The sequence below is a fragment of the Myxine glutinosa genome, chromosome 3, assembly GCF_964187855.1.
Source record: "Myxine glutinosa chromosome 3, kmMyxGlut1.1, whole genome shotgun sequence".
Lineage (NCBI taxonomy): Eukaryota > Metazoa > Chordata > Myxini > Myxiniformes > Myxinidae > Myxine > Myxine glutinosa.
In genome coordinates, this window is record NC_136263.1 from 55,394,542 (window position 1) to 55,410,081 (window position 15,540).

Below are 15,540 nucleotides of genomic sequence, written 5' to 3' on the forward strand. Positions count from 1 at the left end.
AACAGGATTTAGCGTACCAAGCCTTAGCCGCAGATGGGATGGGATAAACCGGTGGAAGCGAAGAAAGCAGGTTTTTGTGAAAGTATTTCAAAGTGGAATGAATATCAGATGTGGATATTGCAGCCCAATGTTTTTGAGAACTCCATGGTATTCATAGAATACTTACCCTGCGCAGTCAACTTGGTGTGTACCAACTCTTCAGTTTTTGTTGGGTTTTTTTCTTCTTTGATCCAATATATATTCTCAATTTATATTCAATATATCAATACATCAAAATATATATCAATTTATATTCTCTAATATAATTATTGCAGAGATCATGCTCAATAAATTTCAAACTGATCAGACTAAGCGTTGTCCCTGTCGAATTATGACGTAATAACGAAGGGACCGATGACATCATCATTAACAAATCTTATTTCCCAAGGGGAGTATTTGACAATTAGCATTGCTTCAATTTTTTTCCATGGAGCGGTCTCAGAGATATAGAGGTGCAACTTTTTTCGATTTTTTCCAAGATGGCGCCTGTACCACGTGACCTACGACGTTATAATTATCATTAAAAAATTATATAGGAGGAGCCGCACATATTCTGAAAATTTCATGTCCATCGGACTAACACTTGCAGAGGAATTTTTGTTTTATTCATACTGATCAGATCAAGCGTTCTTCTTGTCGAATTATGATGTCATAATTAAGACACCGATGACATCACCATCAACATATCTTATTCCCCATGGTGAGTACTTGACAATGAGCCATGTTAAAAAAAATTCCATTGAGTGGTTTGGGCGATATAGAGGTGTCACGTTTTTCCAAGATGGCGTCGGTACCACGTGACCTATGACGTCATAATTGTGAAAAAAAGTTCTACAGGCGGAGGCGCTTCTATGGTAAAATTTCGTGTCAATCGGACCAACGGTTGCCGAGAAAATGAATTTTTAAAATGCAGGCACGTACAGCACACGGCACACGTACACAACTGAATGCTTAACCCTGCTTTTCGCTTCGCGAGCGCAGGATAATAACCAGAGAGATATAGACCTTGACAAGAACATGGTCAGCCTTGCAATGTCTCACATACATGAAAAGTCTCCTCAAAATGTGTTGCGTGATTACGATGAGGATAGTGATGATGTCAGAGATCATGTTATCACAGTACTGTGCAAACCACACAGCAAGTGCCAAACCACCAACTTATCACCAGACTGGACTCGGTGGTGTAATTGTTTGAACATTCACTCTGAGTCTGGGAGCTCTGTGGTCCGAACACCGGCCGAGTCATACTAAAGATTTTAAAATGGCACGCGTTGATTCTTTGCTTGACGCTCAGCATTTAAAAAGTATAGAGCACAGACAAACAGCCATGGGTTGGTAACCATTGTGCATGCTTTGATGGGCCTATAGGTCTCCTGCATTGAAGTTCCTTGTAGAGAACCCGTATTTATCATTGGACAGTACAAACCAGCCAGTGGGTGCGCAAACATCTTAGGGAGTCATCCTTTCACTGCCATACAGCATGCAGGCACCTTGAAAGTGATGACGTCATACACTTGGAACATGGTCCAGAGAATGCTGCACTGACCATCTTGTTCAGAAAATAATCCTTCTTTTGTTTTCTTTTGAGAAATGGGGAAGTTCTCAGAAGAGCACCAATCGCAGTGGTTTGGTGGTGACTTGTACGAGAGCCAAATGCCACCCCATGGCTGGTGTGACGAACATAGAGTCATGCCAGTGGTCAAATGGTTATGATGCTTGCCAATTGGTAATTCCTAACAGTGAACTGAATAGCTTGGTACACATACAGTCTAAGATAAATACCTGCCATTTTGGACTGTTACCATTGCCACAGCCCATAACTTATTTCATTCCAAGTTATCCAACCTGAGAGCTCATAGAACACGATACCCTGCACACTGTGACTTCAATTTTACTTCAATAATGATTTTAACAATCGTTTTGTAAAATCCTGAAGTTTAGTGTTATTGAAGTAGTCCAGAAGCAGTCCCAAACACCACTCTTATACACCACCCCCAATTAACCTTTATTAGTCCCATACCGGTTTCACCGGAGGTTTGCTCTCCGTCTGGATGTCCGTCTGTCCATCCATCCCACCTAGGGTTTTCCAGACTTTCTGTCCTCACCCTTTGACAAATTCAACTGAAAATTGGTACATGGCTTTATTATGATAAGTTACAGAACAAGTTCGAGTTTCAGAGCATTACGTCGTTTTTTTCAGTTATGCCCTTTTTGTCCCCCGTCGCACCGCAGAGCGAAAGGGGGACTATGGTTTTCCCCTCCGTCCGTGTGTGCGTGCATCCGTGCGTGCGTGCGTGCGTCCGTGCGTCCGTGCGTAAGCGAAGGACCGAATTCTAATTTGGTGTTTTGGTGCAACCCAAGTCAAAATCCAAGATGGCCGCCGCCATATATGTCTGATGCCATGTATGTCTGAACCTTGTGAGCGGATTATCTTGTTAAATAAGTGAAGTACCCACTTCTAATCTGGTTTGTGGGTATATCTAGGCACAAGGAAGAAGGCTATTCAAAATTGGGTCGCCACTTCAAAATCTAAGATGGCCACCGCCATGTATGTCTGAACCTTGTGAGCGGAATATCTTGAAAAATAAGCGAAGTACCAACTTCTAATCTGGTGTGTGGGTGTATCTGGGCATAAGGAAGAACGCTATTGAAAATTGGGTTGCCACGTCAAAATCCAAGATGGCCGCCCCCATATACATGTCTGAACCTTGTGAGCGAAATATCTTGAAAAATAAACGAACTACCAACTTCTAATCTGGTGTGTGGGTGTATCTAGGCATAAGGAAGAACGCTATTCAAAATTGGGTCGCCACTTCAAAATCCAAGATGGCCGCCGCCATGTATGTCTGAACCTTGTGAGCGGAATATCTTGAAAAATAAGCGAAGTACCAACTTATAATCTGGTGTGTGGGTGTATCCAGGCATAAGGAAGAACGCTATTGAAAATTGGGTCGCCACGTCAAAATCCAGGATGGCTGCCACCATATATATGTCTAAACCTTGTGAGCGAAATATCTTGAAAAATAAACGAACTACTAACTTCTAATCTGGTGTGTGAGTGTATCTACGCATAAGGGAGAACGCTATTGAAAATTGGGTCGCCACCTCAAAATCCAAGATGGCCGCCTTGCGTCTTCCACTTTGTCAACTCACATCACTTCAACGACGGGGGACCTAGGCGTAACACTTATTGGACTTAGAAAATATCACATCGGTAGGGGACATGTGTTGCAAAGCAATCCTCGCTCTTGTTTAAATTGAAGTCCTGCAAAACTGAAGGTTCTTGGAAGTATTAAGAAGGTGATTTGTGTTCCACATTCTTCAAATATATGATTACATTTAAATAAAATAAAAATTGTAAAAGTCATATAAATAAATTAATTCTGGGTTTTACCGCCATTACACCCAGTTTCTATTACATCACCCTATCTAACACGTTGCATTAGTTATTCATGCCTCCTGTTTGTGTCCTTTATAACATCCTTAAAAACAGTAAGTTTCATGTTTGAATGAATTTAAATATTGTTTGACTGTCAGACAGGCAGACAGAGTAGAAAATATTATCTCATTCCTCTCTGCACATGTGCATGCATTTGATACAAAATCAGAGCCAAGGTACGGTAAAACGAGAAACGTGTCTTCCAATTCATGTTCAAAATATAACATTCAATTTAAACAAGTTGTCGGACAGACGGACAGACATGGACAAATTGTTTAACTCCACATTTCGCTTCGCGTGCGCGGGGTAGTAAATCACATACAACAGTCCTGACAAAGACATTGGGAGACACCAGGCTACTACATCATGAATCACAACGACATTTGTAGACAATGGACAAATACATATGGTTTATGAAATTTAAGACTGGGTTCCCCGCATCATGAGACAGGGGTTCAGATGGAAACGCTAATTGGCAAATATTTCTCAAGTGATATGAATACCTACAGCTATGAGAGAAACATTTATAGGAGTGTTTCAGTGTCCTAAAAGCACGTGGTGGACATGAGGCAATAACAGCTGGCTACAGAAATTGCTTCCAGACCATTTGTGTTTGGAAATTATTTTCTGTAGCATGATATGGGGGCCTTGCCGCAGGGTCAGACACTGAAACCCAGTCCAACCGCACGGCCACTGTGGGGTATTAATTTCTGCTGTTTGCTCCAACCGGCTCATTCATAAATGTTATGCAAGCACATGTAAGGAGGATTGACATATCCGCATCCCGAACAGGCATACCCTATCATAAAAATGTCACAATCAGAAAAATACATTTATGGTCACTGCGCATTGATACAACAGGCGCACCACATGTATGATATTGTAGCGGTTACCGCTGGATGCACACAATCGCCTTGCACCGGCCAGAACACGGCCAGACGCGCCTCTCCCGGGCATGCCCGGACTCACTGTTCCCGGGCACGCCCGAACCTCCGGGCACGCCCGGTCTCGTCTTTCCCGGGCATGCCCTCTCTCGCCTTTCCAGGGCTCGCCCAGAGCGTCCGGGCATGCCTGCTATCGCCTTTCCAGGGCTCGCCCAGAGCGTCCGGGCATGCCCGCTATCACCTTTCCAGGGCTCGCCCAGAGCGTCCGGGCATGCCCGCTATCGCCTTTCCAGGGCTCGCCCAGAGCGTCCGGGCATGCCCGCTCTCGCCTTTCCAGTGCTCGTCCAGAGCGCCCGGGCACGCCCAGCCTCGACTTGCCAGGCCGCAGCCAAACACGCCCGGGCAGGTCCAGACTCGCCTTTCCAAAGCTCGCCCTTGACACCCGGGCATGCCCGGTATAGCTTTTGCTGGGCAAACTTCCCGACATAAATGTGTATATATATTGCTGCCCGATAAACGGGCTTTTGTCAGAATACCTGAGCTGTTTTGTTTCAATAAAGCAACTGGACGAATTCCGTCTTTGGTCGCGTCAATTCTTTCGACTCGCGTTGGAGCGCAGCTCCTTCACTGGTGACCTACCGACATGGACACGGCAGTGACTCTTAAACTGCCTACCTTCTGGGAGGCTCACGCGGCTGTTTGGTTCGCCCAGGCGGACTCCCAGTTCGCCCTGCGAGGCATCACCGCGGACGACACCCGCTTCCACCACGTCATGGCAGCGCTCGGTTCCGCCACCGCGGCCCGCGCCCTGAGCCTCCTCGAGCACCCGCCGGCTGCCGACAAGTATGACGCGCTGAAGACGCTCCTCCTCGACACTTTCGCCCTCTCACCGGCGGCACGTGCACGGCGCCTGCTCGACCTGCCTGAGCTCGGCGACACGCGCCCGTCCGAGCGCATGGACTATATGCTCTCGTTGCTCGGTGAGCACTCTCCGGATTTTCTGTTCCGCGAGTTGTTCCTTCGCCAGCTGCCTCACCCGGTACGCCTCGCCCTGGCTGGCACGTCGATCACCGATCCCCGCGCCCTCGCCAGGGAAGCCGACAAGATCTCCTCGGCGGGCCAACACATCGGCGCGGCTACCTGGAGCCTGCCGCCGTCCGAGGCGACCCCCACGACGCCCGAGCGCCCTGCGCAGTTGGAGGCCGAACTGCCGGTGAAACTGGCGGCCGCCACGCCGCACCGACCGCTTCCGACACGACGGCCGGGGCCTCCACCTGACCAGGCGTGGTGTTATTACCACGCCAGGTTCAGACACAAGGCTCGGAAGTGCCGACCCCCGTGCACTTTCGGCAAGTCGGGAAACGGCCGGGCCGGCGTTCATTCCCAGCCATGAGCGCCGGCCACTCGGGCAACTTGCTTTTTATTCGGGACAAAGCGTCCGGGCGGCGTTTCCTTTGTGACACCGGCGCCCAACTGAGCGTCATACCCGCCTCCGAGCAGGACAGGCGGGACGCCGTTTGCGGCCCCTCTTTGGTCGCTGCTAATGGCTCGGCCATACGCACTTTCGGCCCGCACAACGTCACCCTCTGCTTCGGCACCCAGCGCTTTCAGTGGACCTTTGTGACCGCCTGCGTCCCCATGGCTTTGCTGGGCACCGACTTCCTCTGCGCGCACGGGCTGCTGGTCGACGTCAAACGTCGTCGCCTTGTCAACGCCGAGACCTTCAGCTCCCTGGCGTGCACGATGAGCAGCTCCGCGCCGACCGAACTGGCATGCGCCCTCCCGACGGCGAACGAGTTCGCTCGCCTGCTCGCGGAATTCCCGGCCCTCACATGGCCGACGTTTTCGGCCGTCGCAGTGCGGCATGGGATCGAGCACCACATACCCACTACGGGCCCGCCGGTCTACGCCAGGGCCCGCCGCCTCGACCCGGCCAAGCTCGCCGTGGCAAAGGCCGAGTTCGACGCGTTGGAGCACCTCGGCATCGTGCGGCGCTCCAATAGCGCGTGGGCCTCACCACTGCACATCGTGCCAAAGCCGGGGGGCGGATGGCGCCCGTGTGGTGACTACCGCCGCCTCAACGACGCTACCACCCCCGACAGGTACCCGATCCCACACATCCAGGACTTTTCCGCCCGTTTGGCGGGACGGGTCATATTTTCCAAAATTGACCTGATACGGGGATACCACCAGGTACCTGTCCGGGCGGCCGACGTCCCGAAGACGGCCGTCATCACGCCGTTCGGCCTGTTCGAATTTTTGAGGATGCCGTTTGGCCTCAAGAACGCGGCCCAGGCGTTCCAGCGCTTAATGGACGGCGTGCTGCGCGACCTGCCATTTCTTTTCGTCTATCTGGACGACATCCTCGTCGCCAGCACGTCCCGCGCCGAGCACCTCCTCCACCTCCGAACACTGTTCGGTCGCCTCAGCGAGCACGGCTTAATTGTCAACCCGGCCAAATGCCACTTCGGCACGGCGACCGTTGACTTTTTGGGCCACCGCATCACCAAGACCGGGGCCGTGCCGCTGCCGACCAAGGTCGAGGCCATCACCACGTTCCCGCGTCCCCGTTCCATCAAGGCCCTACAAGAGTTCCTCGGCATGGTGAATTTTTATCTCCGATTCGTGCCCCGCGCTGCTCAGCTCATGCGGCCCCTTTACGAGGCCCTCCGGGGCAAGCCGGCCAAGCATGACATCGTTTGGTCCGCGGCCATGGACGCAGCCTTCGCGAGCGCAAAACGGGCCCTCGCCGACGCAACGCTGCTGGCTCACCCGGTGCTCAACGCGCCCATCGCCCTCACTACGGACGCCTCCAACTACGCGGTGGGCGCCGTCCATGAACAATGGGTGGATGGGGTTTGGCAGCCACTCGCTTTTTTCAGCCGGCAGCTCCGGCCGAACGAGTTAAAATACAGCACGTTCGACCGCGAGCTGCTCGGTCTATTCCTGGCCGTTCGCCATTTCCGACACCTCCTGGAGGGCCGCCCGTTCACGGCTTTCGTCGACCACAAGCCGTTGGTCTAAGCAATGGCCAAAGTCACGGAGCTGTGGTCGGCCCGCCAGCAGCGCCACCTCTCCGCCGTGTCGGAATTCACCACGGACATCCGGCACGTCGCCGGCAAAGACAACGCTGTGGCCGACTGTCTTTCTCGGGCCAGCGTGAACGCGGTCCACCTCGGCATGGACTTCGCGCTCATGTCGGCCGACCAGACCACCGACACCTCGGTGCAGGCCCTCTGGGCGGTGGACACGGGCCTCCGCCTGGCCGACATCCCCTTCGCGGGCACCGTCCTGCTCTGCGACGTCTCCCAGGGCCAGCCTCGCCCCATCATGCCCGTTTCCTGGCAGCGCCGCATCTTCGCCTCCATCCACGGCCTTTCTCACCCGGGCCGGAAAGCTTCTCAGAAGCTGGTGTCGGCGCGTTTCGTCTGGCACGGCCTTCGACGGAACGTCCGCGACTGGGCCAATGCCTGCACGGCCTGCCAGCGGGCCAAGGTCCACTGCCACATCCAGGCCCCGCTGGCACCTTTCACCATGCCTGCACGGCGTTTCGACCACATCCACGTGGACCTGGTGGGTCCCCTGCCCCCATCCGGGGGGTTCACCCACCTGCTCACCATGGTGGACAGGACCACCAGGTGGCCGGAGGCCATGCCCCTCACCTCCACCACCACCGCCGATGTGGCGCAGGCGTTCATCGCCACCTGGGTCGCGCGCTTCGGCGCACCGGCGGACATCTCGTCCGACCGCGGCCCACAGTTCACGTCCGAACTTTGGGGCGCGGTCGCCCGCTCGTTGGGGGTCATGCTGCACCGCACCACGGCCTACCACCCCCAAGCCAACAGGTTGTGCGAGCGGTTTCACCGCTCCATGAAGGCCGCACTCATGGCCGGCCTTCAGGACGACGGTTGGACCGACCGGCTGCCGTGGGTCCTTTTGGGCCTCCGCACGGCCCCCAAGGAGGACCTCCGGGCGTCCGCCGCCGAGCTCGTCTACGGCCAGCCACTCCGCGTCCCGGGCGAGTTCGTGCCCGACGCTACCAGTCCCTGGTCCGCCGCACACCAGCGCTCGGACCTCCAGGAGGCCACCCGCCGATTTGCCCCCGTGCCAACGTCCCGCCACGGTGGCCCCCAGTCCTACGTCCCCCCGGCGCTTCGCACAGCGGAGTACGTCTTTGTGCGTCATGACGCGCACCGGGGGCCACTCCGGCCGCCGTACGACGGGCCCTTCCGGGTCCTGCGACGGGGCGACAAGTCCTTTGTCGTCGACTTTGGCGGCCGGTCGGACCGGATCTCTGTGGACCGCCTCAAACCGGTGCACATGGACGTCGACCGACCACCAGGGTTGGCCCTTCCTCCGTGGCGAGGCCGCCCCCCGTCCACAGTTCCCCCTGCTCGACCACCCACCACCACGTCGGACCCCTCCCCACGACCCTCCAGGGGTCGCTTCGCCCAGGTCATCCGGACCCCCCTTAAATTGACCCTGCCGGTGCAGGTCGATTCTGGAGGGGCGTGTGTAGCGGTTACCGCTGGATGCACACAATCGCCTTGCACCGGCCAGAACACGGCCAGACGTGCCTCTCCCGGGCATGCACGGACTCACTGTTCCCGGGCACGCCCGAACCTCCCGGGCACGCCGGTCTCGTCTTTCCCGGGCATGCCCGCTCTCGCCTTTCCAGGGCTCGCCCAGAGCGTCCGGGCATGCCCGCTATTGCCTTTCCAGGGCTCGCCTAGAGCGTCCGGGCATGCCCGCTATCGCCTTTCCAGGGCTCGCCCAGAGCGTCCGGGCATGCCCGCTATCGCCTTTCCAGGGCTCGCCCAGAGCGTCCGGGCATGCCCGCTCTCGCCTTTCCAGTGCTCGTCCAGAGCGCCCGGGCACGCCCAGCCTCGACTTGCCAGGCCGCAGCCAAACACGCCCGGGCAGGTCCAGATTCGCCTTTCCAAGGCTCGCCCTTGACACCCGGGCATGCCCGGTATAGCTTTTGCCGGGCAAACTTCCCGACATAAATGTGTATATATATTGCTGCCCGATAAACGGGCTTTTGTCAGAATACCTGAGCTGTTTTGTTTCAATAAAGCAACTCGGACGAATTCCGTCTTTGGTCGCGTCAATTCTTTCGACTCGCGTTGGAGCGCAGCTCCTTCAATATGATGCTTTCCTGCTTATAGACTTTGCAGATCAACTCTTAATTGTTGTTCTGCAACCTGTTTGGAAAGCAATGAGGTTTGGAAAGCCTGTGGAGTGAGGAGCAGACGATGTTTCTGGGAAGCAGCATCGCCAGAGGGTCGCCAGTGAAAGTAATAATTTTTAATGAATGCAAGACATGAGGCATAAAATTCAGGCCGACAGAGGGGCCCCGGCCATGAGCCAAGCACAACTTCCCTGTGAAGCTTTGCACAACATGGGAAGGCTTTGGTTCAAAGCTAACAGAACGTACATGATTTTGAAACACCAAAGGCACGTTTTGGGGGCCTAGAGGCAAGATGCCTATAAAGGCCTTTGAGAAAATGTCAGCTTCACCACACTGGCCATGTCCCATTGTTCAAGTAACACTTAATATGAGTTCCCTGGGCCTTACGAGGAACCTCATTGCAGGAGGAGACCTTTAGGCCATCAAAGCCTGTGATATGGTTGCCAACTTGTGGTTCCTTGTCTGTGCTCTATCCTTTTAAATGCTTCAAGTAAGGAGGCAACACATACCATTTTAAAGGTTTTTGGTGTGTCTCACCCGGGGTTCAAACGACCGACCTCCCAGACGCTCTAACCATTACACCACCGAGTCTCTTCTGGTAAGTTTCATCGTTAACAATGATCACGTGACCCTCGTGATCCATTGTGACACATAAAGAGTGAGTGAGCCCTATGGCGACAGTGAATTTGCAATATGAGAAGGCCTACAGGATTTTATGTTGCGATGTCTCTGTGTCGGTAGGGGCTGTTTTTAAGAGTTCGTTGTTTTTTTCCCCTGTGTCCCCATTTCTCAGGTCCAAAGTAAATAGTTCATCGTTTCCTGCCCAGCCGAGTGAATAAATATGTCGCGTAATAGTCATTCGAGGAATATAGTTGTTCGGTTCAATGCCTTGAACTTATCAACATGAATCACATAGTCAAATAGTAATATAACAGAGGATCTCATGATAAACTAGAGCGACACTCAATGGAGCGGATTTACGATTTGTATCCCACTGATAGGCCGGATCTGGATCCGGACCTGAACCAAAATCGAATCGGCTTGTTCTTGTGACCAAACCAACTCATCCACCAAGTAAGTAAAACAACTTTTTGAGAAATTCTGCTCACAGCAAACAAACAGATGGATGAAAACAACCTCCGTCCATCTTCGGTGACGGAGGGAAAGAGAATACAGTCGTGGCCAAAAATGTTGGCACCCTTGCACTTTTTTCAAATAATGCTCCATCTCTTCCAGAAAATTGTTCAAATTAAAAAATATCTTGGCATCCACAAATGTATTTCTTTGGTTTTCAGTGGAACAAAACAAAAAAAGCAGAAAAAAATACTAAATCTTAGCTTATTCCACGCAGAAATACTAAAATGGCACAGACTATAATATTGTTGGCACCTTTTAGAAGTTGTTAGAAATAATTAGATTTCAAGTCGGTGATTCCCCTTTACTTTGGAATTGAACTCACCTGTGTTGAGATGCAGGTGCCTGCAATAAAAAAAAATCACTCATTCAACCAGTTTGAATAGAGAAAAGGAGTCATTCTGCTGGTTTGTGTCACTGTGTGTTCCGCAATGAGCACGGAGAAAAGAAAGAAAACCAGAGAATTGTCTGAGGGGGTCAGACACAATATTGTAGCCAAGCATGGACAATCTCAAGGCTACAAGTCCATCTCCAGAGACCTTGAGGTTCCTGTGTCCACCGTACGCAATGTTATCAGGAAGTTTAAGGCCCATGGCACTGCAGCCATGTTTATTGCGGTACACACAGTGACACGAAACAGCAGAATGACTCCTTTTCTCTATTCAAACTGGTTGCCAATAATATTGTCCAGGCCATTTTCGGATTTCTGTGTGGAATAAGCTAAGATTTCTTAATGTTTTCAGCTTTTTTTGTTTTGTTCCTCTGCAAACCAAAGAAATACAATTTTCTGGAATAAATAGTGCATTATTTGAAAAAATTGCAAGGGTGTCAATATTTTTGGCCACGACTGTACAATACGTCAAAAAACCAAAACCAGGTGTAATGGTCAGAATAGATAGAACATCCGCTCTGAGACATCCGGTGGTTCAAACCATGGCGGAATCATGCGAAAGACTTTAAAATGGTACATATGTGCTGTTTCCTTCCTTGGTGCTCAGCATACTGTATAAGAGTATAGAGCACGGGTAATCCCCATCTGTTGGCATCCATGAGAAGGAGGAAAATCCTCCTTTGGAAATGCCACGCTGAGTGCGATGAGAAAGGTGGGGCTATTGTTGTATCGTCACTGGTACCCAGAGTGCCCCAGGAAGTGACGACACATCCCCCAAGCTCAGTGGCTGCATTGTCTCGTCCAATGTTGTTTCTTGTATTCATCTGTATGTCTATGGGTCAGGTGTGTGTGTGTGTGTGTGTGTGTGTGTGTGTGTATGTGTGTGTGTGTTGCATATACACTAAGAGGCAATAGATCCTGAAAAAAAAAAGTTTAATATACAACAATGCTAGTTTTCTTTACAATGTCGTTCGACGACACTTAGAACAAATTATGGACACTTTCGGATGATTATATTTTCTCTACGTGCCCTGCACTAGGCAGAGTCCTCTCTGGTACTTCCATGTTTCCCGTTGAATGGATCTATCTTCTTTATAATTCGTCACATGTACCAGACTCTTTAGATAGCGGTGCTGCTGCTGAAGCACTCTTGGCAAGGTTCATTCTAGATGGTTTGACATCGCCTTCCCAGGAGTCAGGGAAGAATATTTTAATTTCTTCAGGGTGCCAGTGACAACTCACCTAATCTTCGCGAAGACACCGTGGGATGTTTAACGTCCACCAACGAACATGCTGATGGACAGCTTCTACTCCTTCATGAGGAAATTCATGAAACATGTTAACTCCACTGCACAACTTGAGACTACGTTGACAACAATCTTCATTTTATCCCAAACTAGCAGGAGTACCCAACATTCCGGGGGGGTAGGGGGGAATGGAGGCTGTAGAGGGAGGGGTGAGGGAGGGAGTGGGGGGAGTGGGAGGGGAAAGATATACTACATATACATATTTGGGGGGGGGGGCTTTGACACACCCCTCCGTTTTGGGGAAGGGAGGGAATTTTATCAGGAAAAAGAGTGCTTTAACCTCAGTGTTGCCCAGGTAAAAAAAGAAAATTGTAATACCCTCTGCCACCATCACCAGGTGGCGCTACACGGTACACATTTACATATGGTATGTATGCCTCTCTCCAGCTCCAAACAAACATTCAGCAGCATATCTTCAACCGAGTTGTTGTTGTTGTTGCTCCCCCACACCCCCGCATGAGGCGGCGGCCACAAAGCATGTGATACCCCCCAGGCAAAGTTGTATTTGTATTTGTACCCCGAGTAAAGTTTCTAAATGTTTATAGCTGGAGTACCTGGCGTTGCTCAAGTGAAAAAGAAATATTAACATATTTGAAATATAATGCAAATTTAATGGAAAAGCAATTACATTCAAATCAGAATCCAGCACAAATGTCAAATCATCATTTTACCATTTTGTTGAATATGTGCTGGTGAATGTGCCGTTCATCACGTTTCTGAGTTAAGTATGATGACGGTCAGGAAGAAGAAGAAGCCGTGCTACGAACCTTGTACACTTCCGGAATTGTTTTATTTATATGTGTTAAAACGTTTGCGAATTGTTTTGTATTTATTTTTGTGAATGTGTACTTGTCAATAATTATAACTGTCATTAATCAAAAAGGTTTAGGCACTATAGAGCGATAAAAAAAATTTTTTAAAACACAACTTAAATGTTTTTTGTTTTTTTTTGCCAAAAACACTCCCAGGCACTCACTGATGAACCGCTGAAAGTTTGACGAAGATCCGTTAAGCCATCTTTGAGAAAAATGGCGACACACACACAGACCAACGGCTCTCTTATATAGAAGACTAGCAGAAGTAACCGGCATTGCCGGGCGGAGAAGGGGGAGGGGAGGGCAGGGGGAATAGGGGGGAAGGGGAGGGGAGGGGGGAGGCAGGAGAGGAAGGGGGTTCATATATATGCTGGTGGGTGATTGTGGCTCATGTTTCTGAGTTAAGTGTGATGCCGATCAGGAAGAAGAAGAAGCCGTACTACCAAATTCGTACACTTCCGGAATTGTTTGATTTATTTGTATTCAAATGTCTGGTGATTGTTTTGTATTTATTTATGCGAATGTGTACTTGTATATAACTGTCATTAATTTTAAAAGGCTTCAGCGCTATCGAGCGATTCTTTTATTTTATTTTTTTTAACTAAAAAAAAACGATTTTTCTTTTCATAATTGTTTTTGTTTTTTTCTGGCCTACAACACTCCCAGGCACTCACTGATGAACCTCTGAAAGTTTGACGAAGATCCGTTCAGCCAAGTCTGAGGAACATGGCGACACACATACAGAGACAGACAGACAGAGTGACAGACATCTCTCTTATATAGTGGAAGAAGATATAGTAGATGCTTTGACCAATATGACGTCACTTCCTGTATAACCAAATCGTTGGTCAACAATATATCACAAAATTAAAACACTGAACTATTCTTTTTTACATATTTAACTAGAGTTCATAGAAGAAGATAACCCACACAGTGTTCAATTATACACTTTAATTTTAATAAAAGTATCATTTTAAAGATCGTTTTTTTAATCCGGAAGGTTAACACTATGAAGCAGTCCTATATATCACCCTTGTACACTGTTATAAGACAATGGTGAGTCGCACTTTAGGAGACGGAGGCTTTATTGATTGCCATAGAACGCAGTGTCAATCGGCATCATACAAAACCATATCGACGGCCTCTTCTTCACTCTAAAACTGTACCCTTTCACTTGCCAAGCCCTCTCATGCCATAAACATTGTTATGGAACTGGGTTTCAGGGTTTACAATGAGAGGGACTTCTCAGACTCCTCCTGAACTCTGATCCCGAGGCAGCAGCTACGGATAACTCCGCGGTTTGGTGGGTTGCCAGTCAACCTCGAACGCCAATTGATACCACCAAACCTGGCAGGGTCTTGTCTACCTATTCAGGTATGGCCGAGAGAATATGTGAAGTACGAACCGGCTAAATTACGGAGCCAATCATTGGGGCAGAACATCATGTTTATCGAAACTATTACACGCTTAATTGAGCGAATAGGAAATGAGACACAACAGGCAAGGTGGAAACAAACCGTTTACAAAAGAAGCACATACAGGTATATACAATAATCAACCATGAAAGAGACACATTTATACAAGCACAAAAATCAATGATGAAAGACAAGGCACATTTATTCAGTTCTTACCCTTGACTCTTATCCCCTCCTACAATCTTACTTAACAACTATACATGGGGCATGGCACCAGCAGACCATACCAAGGAAACTAGAGAGAAAGATAAGAAGAGAGTTTTTTTCTTCTTTTGTATACAAGATCTAAGCTCGTGTAAGAGCTAACATCAATCACCAAAAAAAACAAAACCGACCCACAAAACATATAAAAAAGGGAGCAGGAGACAAGGTGGGGAGAGAGAGGGAAGCGCACAAGTACAACAGCAGATAACAGGGACATCGGGAGATCTGTGGGAGGGAGAGGGCTTGGGGGAAGGGGGCATGGGAATGGGGGGGGGGGGGGAGGGGTGGGAGAAGTATAAAACACATGGACACTGCTAGAACTTCCAGGATTTGAATGAACGGGGGTAGAAGAGATCAAGGTTTTGGATGGGGCAAGATAAGAGATGGTGGTGAACAGCTGTTTTAAAGACCTGGAGGGAGGAGTGGGATTGAAGAGAGTGAGGGAGTTTGTTCCAGAGGCGGGAGTGAAGAGGAAGGAAGGAGTGAAGGTGAGCAGAGAAGTGAAGGTGTCTGAGGAGTGAAGCAGGAGCAGGAGTGAATGTGTCTGAGGTACAGATAAGGGTGTGTTGGCAGCCCTTCGACTCACTGTGGGCACTGTCAACGGACGTGTGCCGATCCTGACACAGGTAAGGAAGAGAGGGGGGAGGGAGATAAAGAAAGT